Source organism: Carcharhinus amblyrhynchos, chromosome 21 (assembly GCF_965287045.1).
Source record: "Carcharhinus amblyrhynchos chromosome 21, sCarAmb.v2.hapA, whole genome shotgun sequence".
Taxonomy (NCBI): domain Eukaryota; kingdom Metazoa; phylum Chordata; class Chondrichthyes; order Carcharhiniformes; family Carcharhinidae; genus Carcharhinus; species Carcharhinus amblyrhynchos.
In genome coordinates this window covers 46,500,422-46,526,217 of record NC_137344.1, presented here as the reverse complement: position 1 = coordinate 46,526,217, position 25,796 = coordinate 46,500,422, and positions in this window count along the sequence as shown.

Below are 25,796 nucleotides of genomic sequence, written 5' to 3'. Positions count from 1 at the left end.
TGTGAAGTTGTCCATTTTGTCAGAAAACGTAAAGAGTAAGGCATGGTAGCACAGTGGTTACACTGCTGCTTCACAGCTCCAAGGTCCTGAGTTCGATTCCCGGCTCGGGTCACTGTCTGTGTGGAGTTTGCACATTCTCCTTGTGTCTGCGTGGGTTTCCTCCGGGTGCTCCGGTTTCCTCCCACAGTCCAAAGATGTGTGGGTTAGGTTGATTGGCCATGCTAAGAAATTGCCCCTTTGTGTCCAGGGATGCGTAGGTTAGAGGGATTAGTGGGTATAATATGTAGGGATATGGGGGTAGGGCCTGGGTGGGATTGTGCTTGGTGCAGACTCGATGGGCCGAAGGGCCTCTTTCTGCACTGTAGGGTTTCTATGATTCTTATCGAAATGGTTAAGAGATTGCAGAGCTCTGAGCTATGGGGGGATCTGAGTGTCTCAGTGTATGAATTACAAAAGGTTTGTATTCAGATACAACAAGTAATTAGGAAAGCTAATAGAATTAGATATTAACAGGCAAATTGAATACAAAAGTAGAGAGATTATGCTTCAGCTATGTAGTGCAAATATTGGGATCACATCTGGAGCATTGAGTACAATATTGGTCTCCTTATTGAAGGAAAGATGTAAATACATTGGAAACAGTTCAGAGTTTTAATACTTGGAATGGGAGGGTTGTCTTTAGGGAAAAGATTGGAAAGGGTAGTCTTGTATCTGCTGGAGATTAGAAGAATAAGAGGCAATTTGGTTGAAACACAGAGGATCCTGAGAGGGTTTTGGCAGGGTGGGTGTGGAGAGGATGGTTCCTCTTGTGGGAGAATCTAGAACTGGAGACCGCTGTTTAAAAATAAGGGGCCACCCATTACAAAGGAGATGTGGAGACTTCTTTTGCTCTGAGGGTGGTGAGTTTCTGGAACACTCTTCCTCAAAAGGCAGTGGAAGCAGAGTCTTTGAATATTCTTAAGGCAGAGCAGGATAAACTCTTCACAAGCAAAAAGGGTGAAAGGTTATTGGGATGAGTGGGGAGCTGAGGTTACAATCAGATCAGCCATGATCTTGTTGAATGGCTGGAGCAGGCTCGAGGGGCCGGGTGGCCTAACCCTGCTCCTGATTCATTCCTTGCATTCAGTATTTACGGGGATTGGCTGTTTAGTCAGGAAAAGTGGTGTCTTTTTGAAAACCCACATTTGAACTTTCAGTGAGCTGTACCGATAATTTTAGACAGATTTCTGGTAGCAATCTGGAAACAAGAGAAGACCATTCAGCCCCTTGGGATTGTTTGCTATCCCTTATCATGGCTGCTTTTTATCCTAATTCCATTTATCCAAATTAAATCTTAAAGACTCTGTCAAAAATCTATAAACAACAGCTTTGAAATTTTCAATCGACAGTAACTGACTGAGAGAATTCCAAATTTTCACTCGTCTTTGGCTGAAACATTGTTTTTTTTTGAAATCATTGTTGAGCAACCTCTTATCTTAACATTATGCCCCCTTTATTCTGAAACCATCTTACTGGAGGAAACAGTTTTGTCCCACCTACGCTTTAATCATCTGAGAATCATAGAATCCCTGCAGTGAAGGAGGAGGCCATTCAGTCCATCAAGTCTGCGGCATCTTACTAAGACAATTCCCCAACCTCGTCCCACACACTTACCCCGCTAATCTCCCTCATCTAAACATCTTTGGACTCTAAGGGACAATTTGGCAAGGCCAATCCACCTAAGATGCACTCTCGGAGCAAACCGGAGCACCCGGAGGGGACCCACGCAAACACGTGGAGAACATGCAGACTCTGCATAGACAGTGACCCAAGCCAGGAATTGAACCCAGGTCCCTGGCACTATGAAGTAACCACTGTGCCATCAAAAACCTCAATCAAATCACACATTAATCTTTGATGGGGGAATGCAAAGCCAGTTCGATGGAGAGCAGTACCGCCCATGGTATGACGTAGCGAGTCACATGGTAATAGACCGTGTCCAGTACAGTCTGGAAGGAGGTGGCCTGTAGACTGCACCCATGCACACGGCAGGACCTTGGCTATGTACATCGTTAAGAGTTAGCAATAAACGGTTATGTTTCGCTATACAAAGCCTCCAGATCTTTCTAGGTAACAGCAAACAACACTCACAACCCACTAAGCGCAGAAATTCCTCCTCCTCTCTGCTTTGACTGGGAAATCCTTTATTTTAAAACTGGTCCCTATTTTTAGAGAAACTTCCTCTCATCACCCTCGGTGAAGTAATCGTAAGATCTATCCCGAAATGGAAAAAATACTCTGTTTTTGCATCCTGGTTCCCTCCACAGATGAGCAGAGAGCTTTCCTCCCCTCATCGAAATGAGTAGATTTGGTAAATGTTTCTGCTTTCTTGTAATGTAATCTCCCCATGGGTCAGAGAACAGTTACTCATGACTGCTTCTCACCCACTTAATTCTCCAGTAAGTGAGGTCACTGCCTTTTCAATTAGACAAAAATCTTCCACAGCAGGGGGCTGGATCAGGACTTTTGCTTTGATGCCAATGAAATTTAATTAAAAACCATAATTACTGACTCCCCCACATTGTAAACAGAGACATATTTGGGGGAGAGGTGTGAGGGGGAGAGGGAAGTTCTGTTTTACAGCCAGTCTTCTGTTACTGTCTGATTTACATTGAGTTTCTCACTCAGTCTGATCCTACATTAGGCAGGGACTGTGTGGAGTTTGCACATTCTCCCCATGTCTGCATGGGTTTCTTCCAGGTGTTCCGATTTCCTCTCACAGTCCAAAGATGTGTGGGTTAGATTGATTGGCTGTGCTAAATTGACCCTAATGTTAGGGGGATTAGCAGGGTAAATTTGTGGGGTCTTGGGATAGGGCCTGGGTATGATTGTGGTCAGTGCAGACTCAATGGGCTGAATGGCCTCCTTCTGCACTACAGCAATTCTAATGTCATTCAAAAATATAGCATTAGTTTCCACGTGTGTGTGTGTGCATGTGTGAGTGTGTACATGTGCATGTGTGTGCACGCGAGTGTGTGTGTGTCCATGTGTGTGTCCGTGTGTGTGTGAATACATGTGGGTGTGCATTTGGGTGTGTGTGTGAGAGTATGTGTGTGTGCACGTGTGAGTCCGTGTGTGCACACATGTGAGTCCGTGTGTGTGTGTGCACATGTGTGAGTCCGTGTGTGTGTGTGCACATGTGTGAGTCCGTGTGTGTGTGTGCACGTGTGAGTCCGTGTGTGTGTGTGCACACGTGAGAGTCCGTGTGTGTGTGCACATGTGAGTCCGTGTGTGTGTGTGCACACGTGTGAGTCCGTGTGTGTGTGTGCATGTGTGTGAGACCGTGTGTGTGTATGTGTGAATGCATGTGTGTACATGTGTATGTACGTGTGTTTATGTGTGTATGTATGTGTGTGTGTATGCATGTGCGTGTGTATGTGTGAGTGTGTGTATGCGTGTGTGTGTGAGTACTTGTGTGCGTGAGAATACATGTGTGTGTGAGTACACTCACGCACACATTCACACACACACACACACTCTCTCACACATACTCACATACACACACTCTCTCTCACACACACTCACATACACACACTCTCTCTCACACACACTCACATACACACACTCCTACACACACACTCCTACACACACTCCTACACACACTCCTACACACACTCCTACACACACTCCTACACACACACACTCTCACACACACTCCTACACACACTCTCTCTCACACACACTCACATACACTCTCACACACACTCCTACACACACACTCTCTCACACACACTCCTACACACACTCTCTCTCACACACACACATACACATACTCTCTCACACACACTCCTACACACACTCTCTCTCACACACACTCACATACACATACTCTCTCACACACACTCCTACACACATACTCTCTCACACACACTCCTACACACACACTCTCTCACACACACTCCTACACACACTCTCTCTCACACACACACATACACATACTCTCTCACACACACTCCTACACACACTCTCTCTCACACACACTCACATACACATACTCTCTCACACACACTCCTACACACACACTCTCTCACACACACTCCTACACACACTCTCTCTCACACACACTCACATACACACACTCTCTCACACACACTCCTACACACACTCTCTCTCACACACACTCCTACACACACACACTCTCACACACACTCCTACACACACTCTCTCTCACACACACTCACATACACATACTCTCTCACACACACTCCTACACACACTCTCTCTCGCACACACTCACATACACACTCTCTCACACACACTCCTACACACATACTCTCTCACACACACTCCTACACACACTCTCTCTCACACACACTCCTACACACACTCTCTCTCACACACACTCCTACACACACTCTCTCTCACACACACTCACATACACATACTCTCTCTCACACACTCCTACACACACTCTCTCTCACACACACTCACATACTCTCTCACACACACTCCTACACACACTCTCTCACACTCATACATACAACTTGCACGCACACACACACACACACACACACATACACAAACACACTGTATATGAGTGTGTGTATGTGTATCTGTGAGTGTGTGTGTATAAGAGTGTGGGTGCGTGTGTGTGTGTGTGGGTGGGTGGGTGTGTGTTACTGTGTGTGTGGGTGTTTGTTTTTGAGACTTCTGGTGTCACTGCCAAGTCTTGGTTTCTGAGATGGAAAGCACAGTTGAAGATTTTATTGCGAAGTTGTGTAAGCGAGCTCTTATGAAAGGTCAGTCACTGTGAGGTTTCAGCGCATTCTAATGAAGGTTCCTCAGGGACTGAGGAAACTATTTGTTCTAATGAGAGGTTTCTAATAACCGACTTTGCAATCATAAAAACTCTGCTGCACTGTTCGCCAGAGTGAAGTAACTCTCAGTCTGAAAGCAGGCAAGTAGTTTAGGGTGCGGCCATTCAGACTGGACCTGAGCTCACAACTCAAACTGGAAAATCCTGCCCGAGGGTGACGGACTTTTACACGGTTCGCCGCTAACCACCCCCCCTGCCCCCCCCCCCCACTCCAATTCCTGTGGCGGGCGGGACAGGAAAATGATTTCCATTCCACCCCAGGAATGACAAGTTGGGAAATAGAAACCAATAAACACAACTCACAAAGAATTACCAACAATATCTGCCCGATGTGAGGCTCCAGCCCCACGTTACTGCAGGAGGGAGGGGTGGCGATGGGGGAACTTATGGACACAGTGAGAATGGTAAGTGTGGGGGAATGGGGAAGTGGGGGGTGGGAAAGAGGTGGGAAGTGAAATCCTGACTTCCTGACAGTGATACAAGATGCAGAGTTAGAGTCAGTGGCCTGTTTGCAGTGAGACACTCCTCACAGTGGCCTCTGGCCAGTTTGTATCACGTTTATCAGCCTAAAGTATTTTTCAGTAACATCTTTCTTCAGGATAACATTAGCAACCCACAGAAATCTCATCAAACTCAGTTCATGTTTGTTTAATGGTCTAAGGATCGACTTTGCACCATTGTATGTCCATTGTTCCTAAGATGTAGGAGCAGAGTCAGGTCATTCGGCCCATCGAGTCTGTTCCGCCATGGCTGATATACTTCTCATCCCCATTTTCCTGCCTTCTCCCCGTGACCCTTCAACCCATTACCAATTAAAAATCTGTCTAACTCCTCCTTAAATTTACTCACTGTCCCAGTGTGCACTTTGGGGTAGCAAGTTCCACAGATTCACAACCCTCCGGGAGAAGTAGTTTCTCCTCAGCTCTGTTTTAAATTTGCCACCCCTTATCCTAAGGCTGACCTCTTGTCCCACAATGCCCCACCAGCAGAAGCGTCCGCTCCATGCCCACTTTATCCATATCTTTTAACTTCTTGTACACCTCAATTTGATCTCCCCTCATTCTTCTAAATCCCAGAGAGGATGGGCCTAAATTGTTCAATCTCTCTTCATGCGACAAACCCCTCATCCCTGGAATCAGTCTGGTGAACTAGAACGTCTGAGGTCAGCGCTTTGTTTTAATCGAGGGAGGGGAGCAGGAGAATGGCAGCTTGGGCGGAGGGTCGGGTGTCGTGATGGTGAGTGAGGGGAGTGGGGTCAGGGACGTGGAGGAGTGAAGGGGCAGGGGCCGGACGCCCTGGGCGTGGGAGGGTCTTGGTGGCGACAGTCAGTCAAGATAAGAAAATGGGGATGGGGGTGCGTAAGGGCGGGGTCTGTACTGTCCAAACATCCCAGGCTGCCGGCTGGAAGAGCCCTTTCGGGGCTTTGAGTTTACCTACAGCAACTATTGTAAATATCTACATTGTGTGTGTGTGGCCTCAGAATGTCCTTTACAATGTGTAGAGAGGAGGGCCAGAATGGTTCAGCAATGTCCCACAGACTGCAGTACAACAGGGGACACTCAATACAGAGTGAGCGCAAAAATATATCATATTCCGCAATAAAGAAATGTCCCTAAAACTCCACTGCAACCATCAATGCACTGACCGTGAAGAGTACATCAGTCAGCTCTCTGGCCAAACAAATGATGGTGCCAGAATAAAGTGAAACCAATGTAATGTGAATTATTTACAAGTGAAATTGAAATGTAAATAAACCGCCATGCCACCTGTGTGCTCCCAGTGAACTTTATCATAGAATCGTAGAAAAAACTACAGCACAAACAGGCCCTTCGGCCCACAAGTTGTGCCAATCATATCCCTACCTACTAGGCTTACCTATAACCCTCAATCCTGTTAAGTCCCATGTACTCATCCAGAAGTCTCTTCAACGATCCTATCAAATTTGCCTCCGCCATCACTGACGGCAGCCGATTCCACTCACTCACCACCCTCTGAGTGAGAAACTTACCCCTGACATCTCCTCTGTACCTGCTCCCCAGCACCTTAAACCTGTGTCCTCTCGTAGCGACCATTTCAGCCCTGGGAAATAGCCTCTGAGAATCTACTCGGTCTATACCTCTCAACATCTTATAAACCTCTATCAGGTCACCTCTCATCCTTCGTCTCACTAAGGAGAAAAGATCGAGCTCTCTCAACCTATCCTCATAAGGCATGCCACCCAATCCAGGCAACATCCTTGTAAATCTCCTCTGCACCCTTTCAATGACTCCTTCGCTGCCATCCACTGTGTAGCTGTCTAGATGCAGTGCCCCCTTGGCAGAACTGCTGATGTCCCTGAGACGGGCGAGCCAGGTGGCTCACATCAATGCATGGCATATCTCTCACGGGGATTTTTTTTTTCAGGTTGCCAAAATATTGCGGTCCTTGGGTTGGATTCAGTAAACGGGATCATCTAGTCTCTCCGATGGTGAACTCCACCACAGATCCCCCATGAAACCCCACTGACAGCAACAGAATTGGCAGATCCCACCTCCATCACTGTGAAAGGGGCAGGAGGGGGCAGAAATCCCACCCAGTGTTTGTGTCTCCCACAGGCGACTTGAACAGCTCATTTCCAGAAGTTCGCTTACCCAGGATCCCATTATCCAAGTGGTTAAACTTCATGCGCTATCTCCAGCAGTTGAATATCTCAGGTGTGTGCTATAGATACCTTGCTGGGGATTGGGTCATTTTCACTCCCTGGAAGTCACTGTTATTGATGGGGTTTGCAGACAGACTGATGAATTAGAATGTGGAACACACAGTAATGCAAATTGGGGTTAGTTCATTTTTAACTTCACTTTTTTAAGTCTGTTTGTAAAAAGTTCAATTCAGGTTTCTAGCCAATGATTTTATAATCACTGTTTGCCATTGAAGGGGGAAATTACTAACCAGTTAATAAGGTTTTAGACAGGATACATAAGGCCCAGGTAGCACTACCAACAAAGCATTGAATGATTCTTGAAACAAAGATATTAAGCTAATGAAACAAATAATTTACACATGTGTAGGTGCAATAAGAGCATTAAATAATTATGATTTTAAACATATATATTGTTATTTTAAATGTATTTTAAGTATTCAAAGAATCATTGTTTACTTCAGCCAAAAGCAGATTACTGCAAGGTATGATGGTAAAGGTAAAGAGTTCAGACTCAAAGGCCTGGGAACCCTGGTAGCTAGCAGAATTCATAAAGTTTCTGGTGAGGGAACACATTTTGCAACTTTATGAATCGAGACATTCATTGTCCAGACATAGAACAGATACGTACCTGGATGCAGGATCATGCGTCTATCCAGTTTTGTCAAAGAGCCAGTGGGAATGTTCACTTTGACCTCTATGTTGAGCGTCCATAGTTACAAAGCAATAGGGAACTGAGTTCAGCCAAGATGGGAGTCAGCATCCGGATTCAATGGACAAATAAGATATCGTTATGGCGGATGGTAAAATGTGATTGGACTGAGTTACTTGTCAGGAATTATTATTGATGTATGTTTGTTAAATGTAATTGATTTTAAACTAATATGAGGTAGGAATGATCGATAAGAAAATCTACAATTGACCTGTATACATTAGATTCATCGGCGAGGTTCTGCCACTATATTCCAGAGCTATTTAACGCTTTTGGTGATGTCCGAGCAGCTGCTTGTTGTGTTTTTGTTAATCGATGTTACATCTTTATACAGAGATATCTGCCTCGGCAGTTTGGTATTATCTATAATTAAAGGCAGGACCAGCCATCTCATTTCACCCCATAACAGGCATAAAGCAAATCTTCAGGACAGTTGAAGATCCATCCAATCAATCCCACCCCCTGTCCTTTCCTCTATAATGTGGAGATGCCAGCGTTGGACTGGGGTAAACACAGTAAGAAGTCTCACAACACCAGGTTAAAGTCCAACAGGTTTATTTGATAGTAAACGCCACAACTTTCGGAAACACTGCTCCTTCGTCAGGTATGTGGAAGGTTCTGATCAGAGAAGGGTATATAAAGACGCACACAGTTTACAGAATACTGATCAGAATGCAAGTCTTTCCAGCTAACCTGCTATTCAAGTCTCACAAGCTGGAAAGCACAGTTGAAGATTTTATTGCGAAGTTGTGTAAGCGAGCTCTTATGAAAGGTCAGTCACTGTGAGGCATCGACATGGATGATATCATCTCACGTGAGAGCACCATCCACCAGGTATACGGTAAATACTCTTGCAACTCGGCCAACGTTGTCTACCTGATACGCTGCAGGAAAGGATGTCCCGAAGCATGGTACACTGGGGAGACCATGCAGACGCTATGACAAGGGATGAATGAACATCGCTCGACAATCACCAGGCAAGACTGTTCCCTTCCTGTTGGCGAACACTTCAGTGGTCACGGGCATTCAGCCTCTGATCTTCAGGTAAGCCTTCTCCAAGGCGGCCTTCACGACACACAACAGCGCAGAGTTGCTGAGCAGAGACTGATAGCCAAGTTCCGTACGTGAGGACAGTCTCAGCCGGGATCTTGGGTTCATGTCGCACTATCTGTAACCCCTTTGCAAAATCTCACTTACTGTCCTGTCTGGAGACAATACACATCTCTTTAACCCAAGTCTAATGCTATCTCCACTCACATTGTCTGCATCTGTGAGACTTGAATAGCAGGTTAGCTGTAAAGACTTGCATTCCAATCAGTATTCTGTAAACTGTCTGTGCCTTTATATACCCTTCTCTGATCAGAACCTTCCACATACCTGACGAAGGAACAGTGTTTCTCAAAGCTTGTGGGTTTACTATCAAATAAACTGGTTGGACTTTAACCTGGTGTTGTGAGACTTCGGACTGTGTTTCCTCGATAACCCTGTTTTTTGTTTTCCTTTTCAACCAGATATTCTGTTTCCCTTTGAAAAGCTGAATTGAATTAACTATTACAGCTTTTCAGACAGTGCATTCCAGAACACCAGACACTGTATAAAAAATAATTTTCCTCATTTCATTATATTCCTGGCTTCCTCATCCCCCGCTGACCGGATGTGGCTGGCCTCCCTGGCTTCCTCATTCTCCACCCCACCCTTTCACACACACAGCACTGTGCTCTCATGCACACCCCCTGTCTGTGAGCATCCCCCCTCGTTGAGTGAGATCTTTGAGCATTGCACCCCCTGAACACAGTACCTTGTTGAGTGAGTGCCTGTCGGAAGGGGGTTTCTGGATTTTTACCAAGTGAAGGAATATGTCCTATTTTTATTTCGAGAAGTCAGGACTAACCATTCACTAATTGTGTTTCCATTGCCAGCAGGCCTTATACAATGGATCAAGGCCTATAGGCTAGTTGTAGACTTGAAACCTTTTAATACATACCTGACATAAATCTTTCAGCTTCTAACTCAGAAATATGTTCTAATAAGACGGGTACTGACGATGATCGAGCACAAACTGAACTCTAAACTCTTCCAACATCATCTTCCCGGGAGCCCGAGCTTCAGATCATTCATCAGCTCTTCTATGGCTTGACAACACTTCTGAAAAGGCTACACACTTACCAGCTGCTTATTGGTTCTTGTTGGCCTAGAAAGGGATTCACCATCATGCTTTCGATAAACAAAACCTGAAATATTGCCAAGAGGGACATGTCGCTGAAGCTTTTCACCTTGCACTCACCAGGATAAATACAGGAGTCCCAAATTTCAAATGATTACAACACTACAGGGGAGGAAAGGGTGCCAATTGGTTGGCAAGTCGACTCTGTGGCATTGCCATGGACAAAGCAATGGGGAACTGTAGACTGCCCAAGCTCCCAGACCATCCAAAAAAGACGTAAAGCTTGATTTGTTTCCTTTGGGTGCCGCGAGCAGCTCCCTGCGTATGAATATATGTTATTTCTGATTGGATTCGCTGTATATCACACAAATCTACCAATGGGGCAAAGGCCGCCATTTCCATTCCAATCCTGGAGTGATTAATATGTGTGTGTGAGGCTCTCTCATGATACAAATAAGACTGAACCAATCCAAAGACGTGCTTCACAAATCAGTTGAGGTCCTTGATCAAAGATTTGGGGCAGCGTGTTACAGTGGGCAGGAGAAGCAGCGCCCATGCAGTGCCAGGGTACTGCCCACGCATGATCCTTTCCCCCCACTCACCTGAGCTCCAATGGTGGCTCTGCCCACCAGGGGCTTGTTGTGGGAGACTCGTAATGATGCAAGTTGTAATTATTATCAGGCGTTGAAGCCTAATGAGATTCCCAATGTTGGGAATCCTGTTATTGTCACTGGCAGTTGGCGAAGAGAATCACAACGGAACCTATGTAAAATGGCCTCTGGGAAGATTTTGCGCTCCCTTCACCATCCCTGCCCGCTGCAAGAATCCCGGTCTTGGAATGGGAATCGTTACAGAGAAACAGACTGAAAATGTTCAATAAAATATGGAAAGGGACTGCTTGGAACTGACAGAAGGAATTACCTGGTGCTCCTGCAGCAACGGCAAAACACAAGGGAACCACCCACACGTATTATTAAAGCGATTTATTTCTGTGACAGTGGAACAACAATCTCCCTTCCCAGGGAATTCCCATGCTGCCAAAGAAAATCGGCACAGCCCCCATCTTCAAGAGCTCCCCCCAGTTGTACGTTCTCATTATTGGGATCACTGTCTCAGCTGGCCGTGCCTGGTTTCACTGACACCACCCACAGCGACGCCGGCTCTGTCTGGATATTAGTCAACGCTAAAATAACAAACTCAGGAGCTGAAGCAGAAAGGTGTCTGGTCTCTCTCGAATTACCCCAGAAGGCAAATTATCTTAAAAATTTAATTAGCAGTTTAATCACACTGTTTCATGGCTACACGAGGGATGTTTTCCACTAACAGGATGCTGCCATCAGTCCAAAATTATGTTCCGCCCACCACACAGTTGGTCAGCGTTATTTGTGAATTTCAGTGCTGGTGTTATAGGGGGAGGTACGTCAGCCAGATATCCCAGTGACTGGCTCATTGATTCAAATGCCATGTTCCTTTGGTTGTTCATCATAGACAGAGTATAGACTCAACCAGCCCTCTTGCTAAACCCAAAACAAAATGCCTGTGGTAGACGCAATTGGATGATTGGGCTGCATGTGCTGAATAATCCTGAGTGTGCTAATAGCTACACTAATAATCAGTTTAAGATCATCGGCCAAGCCCGGCTGATTCACACTTGCTCGAGGCAACATGAGTTTGAACGCAGACGTTGTTCTCTGTACGGAAAATGAATTTGTTCAAGTCTTGTGCCTTTGCTAAATTACCTGAGAGCCAATCATTCCCCAGTGCTTTCTCCAATATGATGCCTTGGCCAATCAGAGTCAACTTGAAACCAATCAGCATGCTTGTCTCCTGTAATTTATGCAGGAAATCAGAGCAGGAGCAGTTCATTCAACCTCTCGAACCCACTTCATTTGTTCTGATCATTTGAAATTTGGTATTCTTGCATTTGAGCAGATGAGTTGATGATGTAAAGCTTTGGCAACATACCCTCGAATCAACAATCACTGGGCCTTATAAAAAGGAATTGCTTATTTTAACGTCTTGTTTTTTTCCCTACAACTGAAAACATTCCCAGGAGCATGGGAAGGTCTTCTGGCAAATGGGGTCTGTCCGTGCGTGATCTCAACTCAATCCAACTGCCTCCTTACCATCTTGCTAGATTCTTCCCTCTCTCTGAAGCCGGCTGGAGGTGATGTTCCTTCACAGGAAACTCCTACACTCGCCGCTTCCTTCTGTGTTAAGGTGATTTGTCGTAAGAATGAAGAACTGTGTTGCAGCGCTGCTTGGGTAAGACTGAAAACGTGGGGAAGATGAAATTCCAAGAAAGTGACATGTCCTCCGTGTCATTTTGTGTGAGTTGTGTGGGCTGTAAACCATCCATTGAAACTGACCGTGTAGAAGGCGCAGAGTTGTCCCATCAGATTGTAACAGCTGCCTTAGCCTTTGGGGAGGTAATCTGTTATATAGAACAGAGCATAGAACCCTACAGTGCAGAAAGAGGCCATTTGGCCCATCAAGTCTGCACCGACCACAATCCCACCCAGGCCCTATCCCCATATCCCTACACATTTACCCGCTAATCCCCTCTAACCTACACATCCCCGGACACTAAGGGGCAATTTTAGCATGGCCAATCAACCTAACCCGCACATCTTTGGACTGTGGGAGGAAACCGCAGCACCCGGAGGAAACCCACGCAGAGAATGTGCAAACTCCACACAGACAGTGACCCAAGCCGGGAATCGAACCCAGGTCCCTGGAGCTGTGAAACAGCAGTGCTAACCCACTGTGCTACCGTGCCGCCCGTGTTCTTATTCTTTAAGGAAATGAGGTTGAGCATTGCGCCACAGGCCACTTGGTATCCACAGCAATATTCATTCCCCCCATTGTTGTTTGGTGTGTGGCCTAGTGATTTAAGTGCAGAGCACTGTTAATTTTGTTTTTAACATGGGCTCACACAGATTTAAAATGATTTGCAAAATGTGCAGGAATACGGGGAATGGCACAAAGTCCCGATGCTCACTTGGAGAGCCAACACAGACACAATGGGTCAAATGGCCTGTTTCTGTGCTGTAACAGTTCTGTGACTGTTACCCTAAAGGGGACAACTTGTGTGGTAAATTATAGGTTTTTGTGCGGCTGTGTAATCCAACATCTTAGTGGGAATATTGATCTGCTGGTCAAAATCCGAGAATCCCTACAGTGCGGGAAGAGGCCATTTGGCCCATTGAGTTTGCCTTGACAATAATTCCACCCAGGCCTGATCACCATAACCCCCATGTATTTACTCTGCTAACCCCCCAACACTAAGGGGCAATTGAGTACGGCCAATCAACTTAACCCGCCTAACAAGAAAATGTTAACAGTCTGCTCATATGAGAATGCTAAACACTATTAAAGGAATGAAAGATGATTTTAATATTAAGTATCTATGTCTACATTGAAGTGTGGGAGCATAGTGGGGCTTTTCTCTGTTGATTCCCTTAAAAAATTAAGAAAACTTAGAATTAAATTCACAAAGACTTTTCTCTTTTAAGATGTACATAAAAAATTATTTTAAAACATAAAGCACATACAAGACAAAAAGACATTAGCCTTGGCCACAGGAACCCTTCAAAGGGTCAAGTAACACTGGTTAGTGTTGAAGAACATCCCCAAAGATCTGAGGCACTGAACCAAAATCCATTACAATTATATCTTTCTAATATCTAAGGTACTCCTTCTAATTAGCTTCGACTTGATTTCATTTCACATTAACATATCAGTCCAAAACATGATGGCTACCTCAGGCAATTGCGAAACACAGCTTGACTTAATGGTTTTTCATTTGCTGACCCAAAAACCAGATATCCATCCCCGGCTTGGTTAACTTCCTTGTTGCTCTGTCTCTCGAAGGCCACCACCACTCAGATACCTCTCCCGTCGACACTTTGACAAGACAACCGGCCATATCAACCCTGGGCCCTTGGACTTACAGTTTTTGTGCCTGGACAATAAGGCCTTTCATTTTGACACTAAAAATGTTTCAGCATTTATCCTGAGTTTGAAACTTCATTATATTTCGGCTGGCTAAATGGCTTTTTGTTATGAACTTTTGAACTTCTACAGTGTTTGTTTCTATTGACTGTGGCGGACATTTCAGATTTTAAACTTAATTCATATTAATATATCAGTATAATTCAATGTAAATATGGATACTTAATATTAAAATCATCTTTCATTCCTTTAACAGTGTTTAGCATTCTCATATGAGCAAACTGTTAACATTTTCTTGTTAGGTGTGAGTCATTTTAACTCTTTCCTACCCAACTGTTACTAAACCTAAGAATCTGCCTATGACTCTGTTTATTAATCCAGAATCATCTTCCTTAGAGAGGAAACCGGAGAACCCGGAGGAAACCCACGCAGACCCGGGGAGAATGTGCAAATTCCACACAGACAGAGACCCGAGGCCAGAATTGAACCCAGGTCCCTCTTGCTGAGAGTCAGCAGTGCCACCATGCCCCCCCACTTCTTATCTGCACCAGTAACAATAACAACAGGTTGCATTTACTTAGCACCTTTAACATACTGAAACATCATAAGGTATTTCAAGGGAATGTGCATCCAGTCCATAAGCTGACATTAAGACGGGGTAGGGTAGGTTTAAAGGAATGTGTTGAAGAATAAATGAGAGGTGGAGAGGCTTTGGGAGGGAATCTCAAAGCTTAACCCCCCCCAGAGAACAAATTCCGGTCCCCTTTTGTTAGTGAGCACTCTTTCTAAAATTGGGACGGGATTTTCCAGCCTCGCCCACCAGCAGTATCTTCCAGTCCTGCCGGAGTTGAGTCTTCACAGGTGGGGCTGGGGAACCAGGCAAAAGAAAAACATAGACCTCAGTGGTGGCACAAGATCGCGCCAGCGGTCAGAGGGGCATCACATTCACGAGGGGGGGAGAATCGTCGCAGCGAGAGGGGAATCCTAGCTTGTTGGTAAGACACCTATATGTAAGAAGCAACTCTTCAGTTTCTGCTGGGGTTAACGGCGATAGAGAAAATTGGCCTCATTTCTTTAATCTGTTTATTCTCAGTTTCCTTGCTCTTGGCTAGTTAGTCATTCCATTACCCAATCCTCCTTATGGGTGAAATATTTCTGAGCCTTCTGTTTTTTTTGTGTAACTTGTTTAATTTGCATCCTGTGGTATTTGAATCATCCACCATCTTCAATAATTGGCTCAGATCAATTCGACCTATTTCCTTCTTATCTTCAAAGTTGTTCTCCCAGAGAAAACGAGCTCAACTTGTTTCGCTTTCCCAGTAACTTGGCATTTTAAATTCAACGTTCAGTTCTGAGTTGATCGAGCAAACCTTCCCCCTGACTCTGTGATGGGTTTAAATTAACCCGCACCATTGAAGATAGCAGAATCTTCCCAGCTAACCAGGCTGTGCGCCTAACCCTTGGTGAAGGAGGGGAATGGTCTCTAGAGTAGCCGCTCTGCGTCTCTATCAAGTGGCTCTCACCCTCCTACATGGATAGACCTTAGTGTCAGGGGATTAGCAGGGTAAATGTATGGGGTTATGGGGATAAGGCCTGGGTGGGATTGTGGTTGGGGCAGACCCGATGGGCTGAATGGCCCCCTTCTGCAGTGTAGGATTCTATGATAGCGCGCCAGAATCAACACAGTGAGGACAGGACTGGGCTTGGTAGTGACGGCTCCCGCAGTTGAGTATTCCACTCATGAGAGTTTCCACTCATGGGAGAATGTCAGACCAGAGGGCACAGTCACACAATAAGGGGGTGCTCCTTTAAGATAGATAGAACATAGAACAGTGCAGCACAGTATAGGCCCTTAGGCCCTTCAGCCCTCGATGTTGTGCCGAGCTATATCCAAACCCAAGATCCCTTGATTTTCAGAAGGCGTTTGATAAGATGCCGCACAAGAGGTTATTGCAGAAGGTCAGGGGACATCGAGTTGGGGGTAGGGTGTTAGTGTGGATAGGGGATTGGTTGTCAAATAGGAGGCAGAGAGTGGGGGTTAACGGGTGCTATTCGGATTGGCGGTTGGTGACTAGTGGGGTGCCCCAGGGGTCGGTGCTGGGGCCTCAGCTATTTACCATTTATATAGATGATCTGGAGGAGGGAACCGAGTGTATGGTGTCGAAATTTGCTGATGACACCAAGATTGGTGGAACAGCAAATTGTGCGGAGGGTGTGGAGAGTCTGCAGAAGGATCTAGATAGGCTGGGCGAATGGGCCAGGAACTGGCAAATGGAATTTAATGTTGGCAAGTGCGAGGTGGTCCACTTTGGTAGGAGTAATGGTGGGAAGGACTATTACTTACGGGGCGAAAAACTGCAGCAGGCGACGGTGCAGAGGGACCTCGGGGTCCTTGTGCATGAGTCGCAAAAACCCAGCCTGCAGGTGCAGCAGGTGGTCAGGAAGGCGAATGGGATGCTGGCCTTCATAGCGAGGGGGATTGAATATAAAAATAGGGAGGTCTTGCTGCAGCTGTATAGGGCACTGGTGAGGCTGCAGCTGGGGTACTGTGTGCAGTTTTGGTCGCCGCACTTACGCAAGGATATTTTGGCCTTGGAGGGAGTGCAGAGGAGGTTTACTAGGCTGATACCGGAGTTGAGGGGGTTGAGCTATGAGGAGAGGCTGAATAAACTAGGCTTGTACTCGTTAGAGTTTAGAAGAATGAGGGGAGATCTCATTGAGACGTATAAGATGTTGAATGGGATGGATAGGATAGAGGTGGAGAGGCTCTTCCTGCTCAGAAAGGACAGTAGGACTAGGGGGGGCACAGCCTCAAGATAAAGGGGGGGCGGTTTAGAACGGAGCTGAGGAGAAACTTCTTCACTCAAAGGGTGGTGAATCTCTGGAATTCTCTGCCCGTTGAAGTGGTGGAGGCTACCTCGCTAAATATATTTAAGATGTGGGTTGATAGGTTTTTGATAGGAAAGGGGATTAAGGGTTATGGGGAGAGGGTGGAAAGGTGGAACTGAGACATGACAGATCAGCCATGATCTTATTGAATGGCGGGGCAGGCTCGAAGGGCCAGATGGCCTACTCCTGCTCCTATTTCTTATGTTCTTATGTTCAAGCTATCCTGCTGTCTATCATTCTGGTAATGATTCCTTAATTTGACTTTAATCACCCTGACACTAGGGTCAATTTAGCACGGCCAATCCACCCACGCTGCACATTTTTGGAGTGTGGGAGGAAACTGGAGCATCTGGAGGAAATCCACAAGGAGAACGTACAAGCTCCACATTGTCACCCAAGGCCGGAATTGAACCCGGGTCCCTGGTGCTGTGAGGCAGCGGTGCGTGCCACCGTGCCACTCCTCATCTGAGGAAGAATTTCTTCTCTCCAAGAACGGTGAATCTTTGGAAGTGTTTACCCCGGGAAGATGTGGAGGTTGAGTCTTTGAACCTGTTCAGGAAATAAGGCAGGAAAGTGGACTTATTGTTAGATCAACAATGATCTCATTGATTGACATTTATCTTGTTTTTTTATGGGTTTTGTGGTCTTGCCATGATGGTGAGCTTCAGAATAGGCGAACAGGCTGGTCTATTGGCGAATAGGTAGTGAAAGAAATAACTTGCATTGGGATAGCGCCTTTCACAGCCCCAGAATGACCAAAAGGATCGTACAGGCAGTGAAATACTTCTGACATGCAATAACTATGCACAGTTCTTGGTGAATAGGACTTCCTGAGCCTGGAGTTCTGATCCTGTGGAAGGTCAGAAGTACACTTATTCGCTGATTGCACAATGTTCAGCATCATTTGCGACTTCTCAGAGACTGTAGCAGCCCACGTCCAAATGCAGCAAAATGTGGACAATATCCAGGTTTGGGCTGACAAGCGGCAAATGGCATTCACGCCACGTTAGTACCAGGCAATGACCATCGCCAACAAGAGAGAATCTACTTATTGCCCCTTGACATTCAATGGCATTACCAATGTCAAAATGTTGTTACAATTATATTAGGAAAAAGAATGTGATAAGGGACAGCTTGGGATCCTTGGGAGAATTGACGGACACACTGAATAATTACTTTGTGTCAGTATTTCCAGAAGAGGAAGGGGTTAGCAGACCCGGGAGTCCCAAGGAAACTAAGATTGAATCGGGAACTTCTTCACTCAAAGGATGGTGAGTCTCTGGAATTCTCTGCCCGTTGAAGTGTTGGAGGCTACCTCATTTAATTTATTTAAGTCACGGGTAGATAGGTTTCTGATAGACAGGGGAATTAAGGGTTATGGGGAGAAAGTGGGAAAGTGGAACTGATCCACTTCAGATCAGCCATGATCTTATTGAATGGCGGGGCAGGCTCGAAGGGCTAGATGGCCGACTCCTGCTCCTATTTCTTAGGAGCTGATCACAATGAAAGTCGTGGCCACAAAGCAAATAATAGCACAACAGATAAATTCCCAGCGCTGAATCATTTCCAAGAATAAAACAACGGAAGATAAAGAAAATTATAGCGTAGGAACAGTCTCACCGACCATGCTGCCCGACTGAACTAAAACCCCCTACTTTTCCGGGGACCATATCCCCCTATTCCCATCTTATCTATGTGTTTGTCAAGACGCCCTTAGACATCACTATCACGTCTGCTTCTGTTACCTCCCCGGCAGTGAGTTCCACCACCTTCTGTGTAAAAAAAACATGCCTCGTACGTCTCCTTTAAACCTTGCCCCTCACACCTTAAACCTGTGCCCCCCCCCGCCTCGTAATTGACTCTTCCAACCTAGAAAAAAAGCTTCTGACTATCCACTGCGTCCAACCCAGGGGTTTCAAAGGAAATCAGTAAGAACATTCCCTTTGCCCCAAGTGTGATCTTCCAAAGTTCTCTCAATTTGGGAACCGTTGCTTTCAATAGGGAATCCGCACCTAACTCTGCTAATGAGAGAGAGAGAAACCAGGGAATTGTGGACCATTTAGCCTAACATCTGTTGTCAGGAAGTTACTAATGGGCCGAATGGCCTAATTCTACTTCTACATCTTAGGAACTTATCAGATTTTTAACAGGTTGAAAGGCTATGAGGAGAAGGCAGGAAAATGGGGATGAGGAGTATATCAGCCAGGATCGAATGGTGGAGAGGACTTCATGATCCAAATGGCCTAATTCTGCTCCTATATCTTATGATACTGGAAAGACTGACTCAAAACCTTGTAAATTTTTTAGCTGATCAGAGGGAACCAAAATTGACTGGTAAAAAGTTAGCCGTGCCTGGCTAGAGGATTGGACAGGGAATGTTTTTGGATACTATCCATGTTGACCTTCCAGAAGATATTCAATAAAATCCCTCACTTGAGGCTCATGGAATTGAAGGCATGTTATTGAGCAGGTTGGGAAACTGCTGAGTGACAGGAGAGGTGGGAGACTGGGCTGAATTCTCCCATTGACAAGATGTGACCAGCGGCACCCCATGCCAATCTGTGTTGAGCTCACTCTATTCAGTAATGGGAGAGATGAAGGGATGGGGAATGGGGTGGACACAACAACAGGCAGCATTGTAAGCGGTAGATGGAAGCCTGATGTTACAGTGAAATATGAGCAGCTGAAGTAAACGCTGGAAATTGTGGTGAGTCTGAGGTTATTCACTTTGAACCTTCAGAAAATAGATCAGAGTAATTTTAAAATGGTGAAAAGCTCAAAACTGTTGCGATCCTATGCAATTTCTGAGTTCCTGATGTACATTTTTCAAATATCAAGGACAGGGTCAGGATATAATCAAAAAGGAAGCTGGAATTATGGTCTGTATATCTAGAAAACATCGAGGGGGGGGGTAGAAGTTATGCTTTCACTATGTAAAGCCCCAGTAAGACCATATCTGGTGCATTGTGTTCAGTTCTGGGTACGTATACATTATAAAGTTAATTTATTTGTGTCACACATAGGCATACATTAACACTGCAATGAAGTTACTGTGAAAATCTCCTATTGCCACACTCTGGCACCTATTCGGGCACACTGAGGGAGAATTTAGCATGAAAATGCACCTAACCAGCACATCTTTCTGACTGTGGGAGGAAAGCAGAGCACTCGGAGGAAACCCACGCAGACACGGGGAGAACATGCAAACTCCACACAGACACAGTCACCCATGCAGGGAGTTGAACCTGGGTCCCTGGCGCTGTGAGGCAGCAGTGCGAATCACTGTGCCATCGTGCCACCCAAAGGTTTATCAGTGCCAGGGGTCCAGAGTGAATGGTTTACCAGAGCGACTTCAAGGTTTAGATTATGAGGAGAGATTTCACAAACTAGCATTGTAAATCTGCAAGTTTAGAAGGCTAAGGGCTGATTTGACCCAATATTCCAAGATGTTGTAGGGAACAGGCAGATAGAGAGGAGCGATTTCTGTTGATTCGGGAGTGCAGGACTAAGGGGCATGGTCTCACTGTGAGAGATAATACTTTCAGGTGTGCACTGTGCAGGGGACACAGCCGCACTCTGTGGGGTGTGCAGGGGACACAGTCGCACTCTGTGGGGTGTGCAGGGGACACAGCCGCACTCTGCGGGGTGTGCAGGGGACACAGCCGCACTCTGTGGGGTGTGCAGGGGACACAGCCGCACTCTGTGGGGTGTGCAGGGGACACAGCCGCGCTCTGCGGGGTGTGCAGGGGACACAGCCGCACTCTGTGGGGTGTGCAGGGGACACAGCCGCACTCTGCGGGGTGTGCACTGTGCAGGGGGACACAGTCACACTCTGCGGGGTGTGCAGGGGACACAGTCACACTCTGCGGGGTGTGCAGGGGACACAGCCGCACTCTGTGGGGTGTGCAGGGGACACAGCCGCACTCTGTGGGGTGTGCAGGGGACACAGCCGCACTCTGCGGGGTGTGCACTGTGCAGGGGGACACAGTCACACTCTGCGGGGTGTGCAGGGGACACAGTCACACTCTGCGGGGTGTGCAGGGGACACAGCCGCGCTCTGCGGGGTGTGCACTGTGCAGGGGACACAGCCGCACTCTGCGGGGTGTGCACTGTGCAGGGGACACAGCCGCACTCTGCGGGGTGTACACTGTGCAGGGGACACAGCCGTGCTCTGCGGGGTGTGCAGGGGACACAGCCGTGCTCTGCGGGGTGTGCAGGGGACACAGCCGCACTCTGCGGGGTGTGCACTGTGCAGGGGACACAGCCGCACTCTGCGGGGTGTGCACTGTGCAGGGGACACAGCCGCACTCTGCGGGGTGTACACTGTGTAGGGGACACAGTCGCACTCTGCGGGGTGTACACTGTGTAGGGGACACAGCCGCACTCTGCGGGGTGTGCAGGGGACACAGCCACACTCTGCGGGGTGTGCACTGTGCAGGGGACACAGTCACGCTCTGCGGGGTGTGCACTGTGCAGGGGACACAGCCGTGCTCTGCGGGGTGTGCAGGGGACACAGCCGTGCTCTGCGGGGTGTGCAGGGGACACAGCCGCACTCTGCGGGGTGTGCAGGGGACACAGTCACACTCTGCGGGGTGTGCAGGGGACACAGTCACACTCTGCGGGGTGTGCAGGGGACACAGCCGTGCTCTGCGGGGTGTGCAGGGGACACAGCCGCACTCTGCGGGGTGTGCAGGGGACACAGTCACACTCTGCGGGGAGTGCAGGGGACACAGTCACACTCTGCGGGGTGTGCAGGGGACACAGTCACACTCTGCGGGGTGTGCAGGGGACACAGCCGTGCTCTGCGGGGTGTGCACTGTGCAGGGGACACAGCCGTGCTCTGCGGGGTGTGCAGGGGACACAGTCGCACTCTGTGGGGTGTACACTGTGTAGGGGGACACAGTCGCACTCTGCGGGGTGTACACTGTGTAGGGGGACACAGTCGCACTCTGCGGGGTGTACACTGTGTAGGGGGACACAGTCGCACTCTGCGGGGTGTACACTGTGTAGGGGGACACAGTCGCACTCTGCGGGGTGTACACTGTGTAGGGGGACACAGTCGCACTCTGCGGGGTGTACACTGTGTAGGGGACACAGTCGCACTCTGCGGGGTGTACACTGTGTAGGGGGACACAGTCGCACTCTGCGGGGTGTACACTGTGTAGGGGGACACCGTCGCACTCTGCGGGGTGTACACTGTGTAGGGGGACACAGTCGCACTCTGCGGGGTGTACACTGTGTAGGGGGACACAGTCGCACTCTGCGGGGTGTACACTGTGTAGGGGGACACAGTCGCACTCTGCGGGGTGTACACTAAGAACAAAATCAGCCCGTGAAACGGGCCCTTCGGCCCAATGAGCCCGCGCCGCCATCTCAACACCACCAGTCCCCCTCTCTACCCATTCTGTGCAGGGGCATCTCGCTGGGAACACAGTCACACTCTCTGGGGTGTGCACTGTGCACGGGGGGAGGACGCGGGGGACACAGCCGGGACCCTCCGGGGTGTGCACTGTGCAGGGGGGAGGACGCGGGGGACACAGCCGGGACCCTCCGGGGTGTGCACTGTGCAGGGGGCACCGGAGAGGACACAGGGGACACAGATATGTGCCACTCAGGGCTGGGGGTCCCACCATTGCCATACTGGGGAGAGGGGTCCACAGGGGTCACTTTCAGGCTTTGCCTTCCCTTCGTATCAGGGTATCCCTTGCTCTAACAGGGTTACGAAGGGGGGTGCGCAGCCAGCACTACCCCCCCACCCCCCGTTCTCCTTCCTGGGTTCCTGTCCATATCAGAACTGAGGGAAGGCCCTTCCTGAGTGGGAGCTAGCAGGTGGGTGACAGGACTTATAGAGGCTGAGCACTGGCGGGGGGGGGGGGGGGGGGGGGGCGAGTGTGAGGTATCCGGGTGGGGGCCTAGGAGAGGCTAGGCTATCAGGGCAGATTGGGGGACACAGGAATGGGCTGCGTCTCCCCTCATGTGGCCTGAAAGGGAATGAGACGGGGAAAAGAGTGCTGAGGATAATGGCCGTCCCCAGATGGTCAATAGCGGTTCCAAAAGGCAGCTCACCACCACCACCTTCTCAAGGGGCAATTAGGGACGGGCAATAAATGCTGGCCTAGCCAATGATGCCCACATCAGCCTGGACAATTTATTTCCTGTTAATAAGACCCCGCTTTCAGAATTATGAAAGAAATAAACTTTTGCTTTGTAGGCCATGATATTAATTTGAGGCAATGGGGGAGATTGGCTGCAGTGTGACTGGAACCCGCACTCAGGCAGCGGTGTGAGGAGAAAGGGGACAGGCCGCCCGGTCTGCCCAGCACCAGTTGTCAGGGTGTTTGTGTGTCAGGGTTAATCTCGGTGGGTCAGGGAAGGCCCCTCCGCTCTGAACCTCCTGTAACCCGGGAGAAACAGGGTGCACTCTGGGATTGCGCTGGGTATGCTAATTGCTGGATCATGTGATCCAACTGTGCTCCGTCCGCCACAAGAGGCAGCGTCATGGTGGAACAGACCCCCCCAGGCCTCCCCTCACTACTGATTATGTCAATAAATGGTGCAAGGATATATTGGCCTTGGAGGGAGTGCAGAGGAGGTTCACTAGGCTGATACCGGAGATGAGGGGGTTGGACTATGAAGAGAGACTAAATAGACTGGGTCTGTACTCGTTAGAGTTTAGAAGGATGAGGGGGGATCTTATAGAGACGTATAAGATAATGAAGGGGATGGATAGGGTAGAGGTAGAGAGATTCTTCCTGCTTAGAAAGGACAGCAGGACTAGAGGGCACAGCCTCAAGATAAGGGGGGGGCAGTTTAGATCAGAGTTGAGGAGGAACTTCTTCACTCAAAGGGTAGTGAATCTCTGGAATTCTCTGCCCGTTGAAGTGGTGGAGGCTGCCTCGCTAAATATTTTTAAGTCACGGGTTTTTGTTAGACAGGGGGATTAAGGGTTATGGGGAGAGGGCGGGAAAGTGGAACTGATCCACTTCAGATCAGCCATGATCTTATTGAATGGCGGGGCAGGCTCGAAGGGCTAGATGGCCTACTCCTGCTCCTATTTCTTATGTTCTTATGTACAGCCAATCAGCACAGTCGGTTAATGGAGGCTGCCTTTTAACCCTTCACAAGCCCAAGCGTTGAGCTGACATTTCCCAGACAGGCTGCAACATCGCAGGTAACACGGGTGTAAGGCGTGATGTCCGTCATCCATTGCGTTCTCCGCAACTTGGCGCTACAGAGGGGAGACCGCCTGGACCTGGAGGAGAGGGAGGAACGCCACACCTCCTCGGATGTGGAGCATGTTGAGGAGGGCAGTGAGGGTGACCACATGGAGGAGGAGGCAGAACGCTGGGTAAAGGACAGGTACGGATGGGGCCAACGCTGTAAAGGTGAGATATGGACATCTCCACAGGGGAGATGTCAGGGGTAAGTTTTTCACTCAGAGGGGGGTGAGTGAGTGGAATCGGCGGTGGTGGTGGAGGTGAACTCGCTGGGGTCTTTTAAGAGACTTCTGGATGAGCACATGGGATTTAATGGGATTGAGGGTCATAGATAGGCCTGGGATATGATTGGCGCAACCTGTGGGCCGAAGGGCCTGTTTGTGCTGTAGTGTTCTATGTAGGGTGATCTCATACTGTCTCACTTCCGGGATGGGCAGGACTAAGAGTGAGTAGCTCTCCCACCATGATCTAACCAGTAATGTGGTGCCGGCAGTGTGCTCCTGTGGCTGTTGCCAGGGATGGTGGACAGGTCGCTGGAGCTGGGGGTGAACTCTGTGGGAGAATGATGATGACTTGCATTGAGGACAGAGCGATGCTCCTCACAGCCTCAGCGACGTGTCTGACTCCTGCCCGACAGACAGCCTCACCCATCCTGCCATTGAGTGAGCTTATCATAGACTCAGAAATGTGGGATGTGCCAGTAACGGCTCCACCCGTGTCAGGGGCCCTGGTGTTCGCATTCACCTTACAGCCGAGATGGCAGCCTGGTGGCACCTTGACAGCCCACATTAAGCGCACAAAATTCTCTGTGGTCCTCGCTGTGACCCTTATCCAGTTCTCAAGAAGAGCAGCAGTTACTTTGGCAATTACTCAGGTCATTATAATTATCTATTTTTCCAAGAAGTTAATGAGATAATTCCCCTGTAGATGATGCTCTGACCAATATGGGTCAAAGCATTTATCTACTATCACTGAAATAATAGACCTGTCCACAGTCCTCGGTTTCCAGTGTGGAGCCTGCTACAATCAGGGACGTGTCGCAAATCTGCGTACGTAATCAAGAGGTTCTCAGAAACTTAAATAATAATTATAAATCAAAGGGAAATCCTGAACCTGCGTTAATTACGCAAGCTTTAATAATACTTAAAGATGCACATGCGACGTGTCTGAGATTCAGCAACCTCAGCATGGGGTCAGAGTTTAGATCCTGTCAGGTTTCAGGTCGTCAAGTCAGGATCTGGGCATGCGGGCGCTTGGGAATGTGGGAGTGTTGGAATGTGGGAATTTGGGAACATGGGTGTTCAGGAATGTGGGCATTTGGGAAT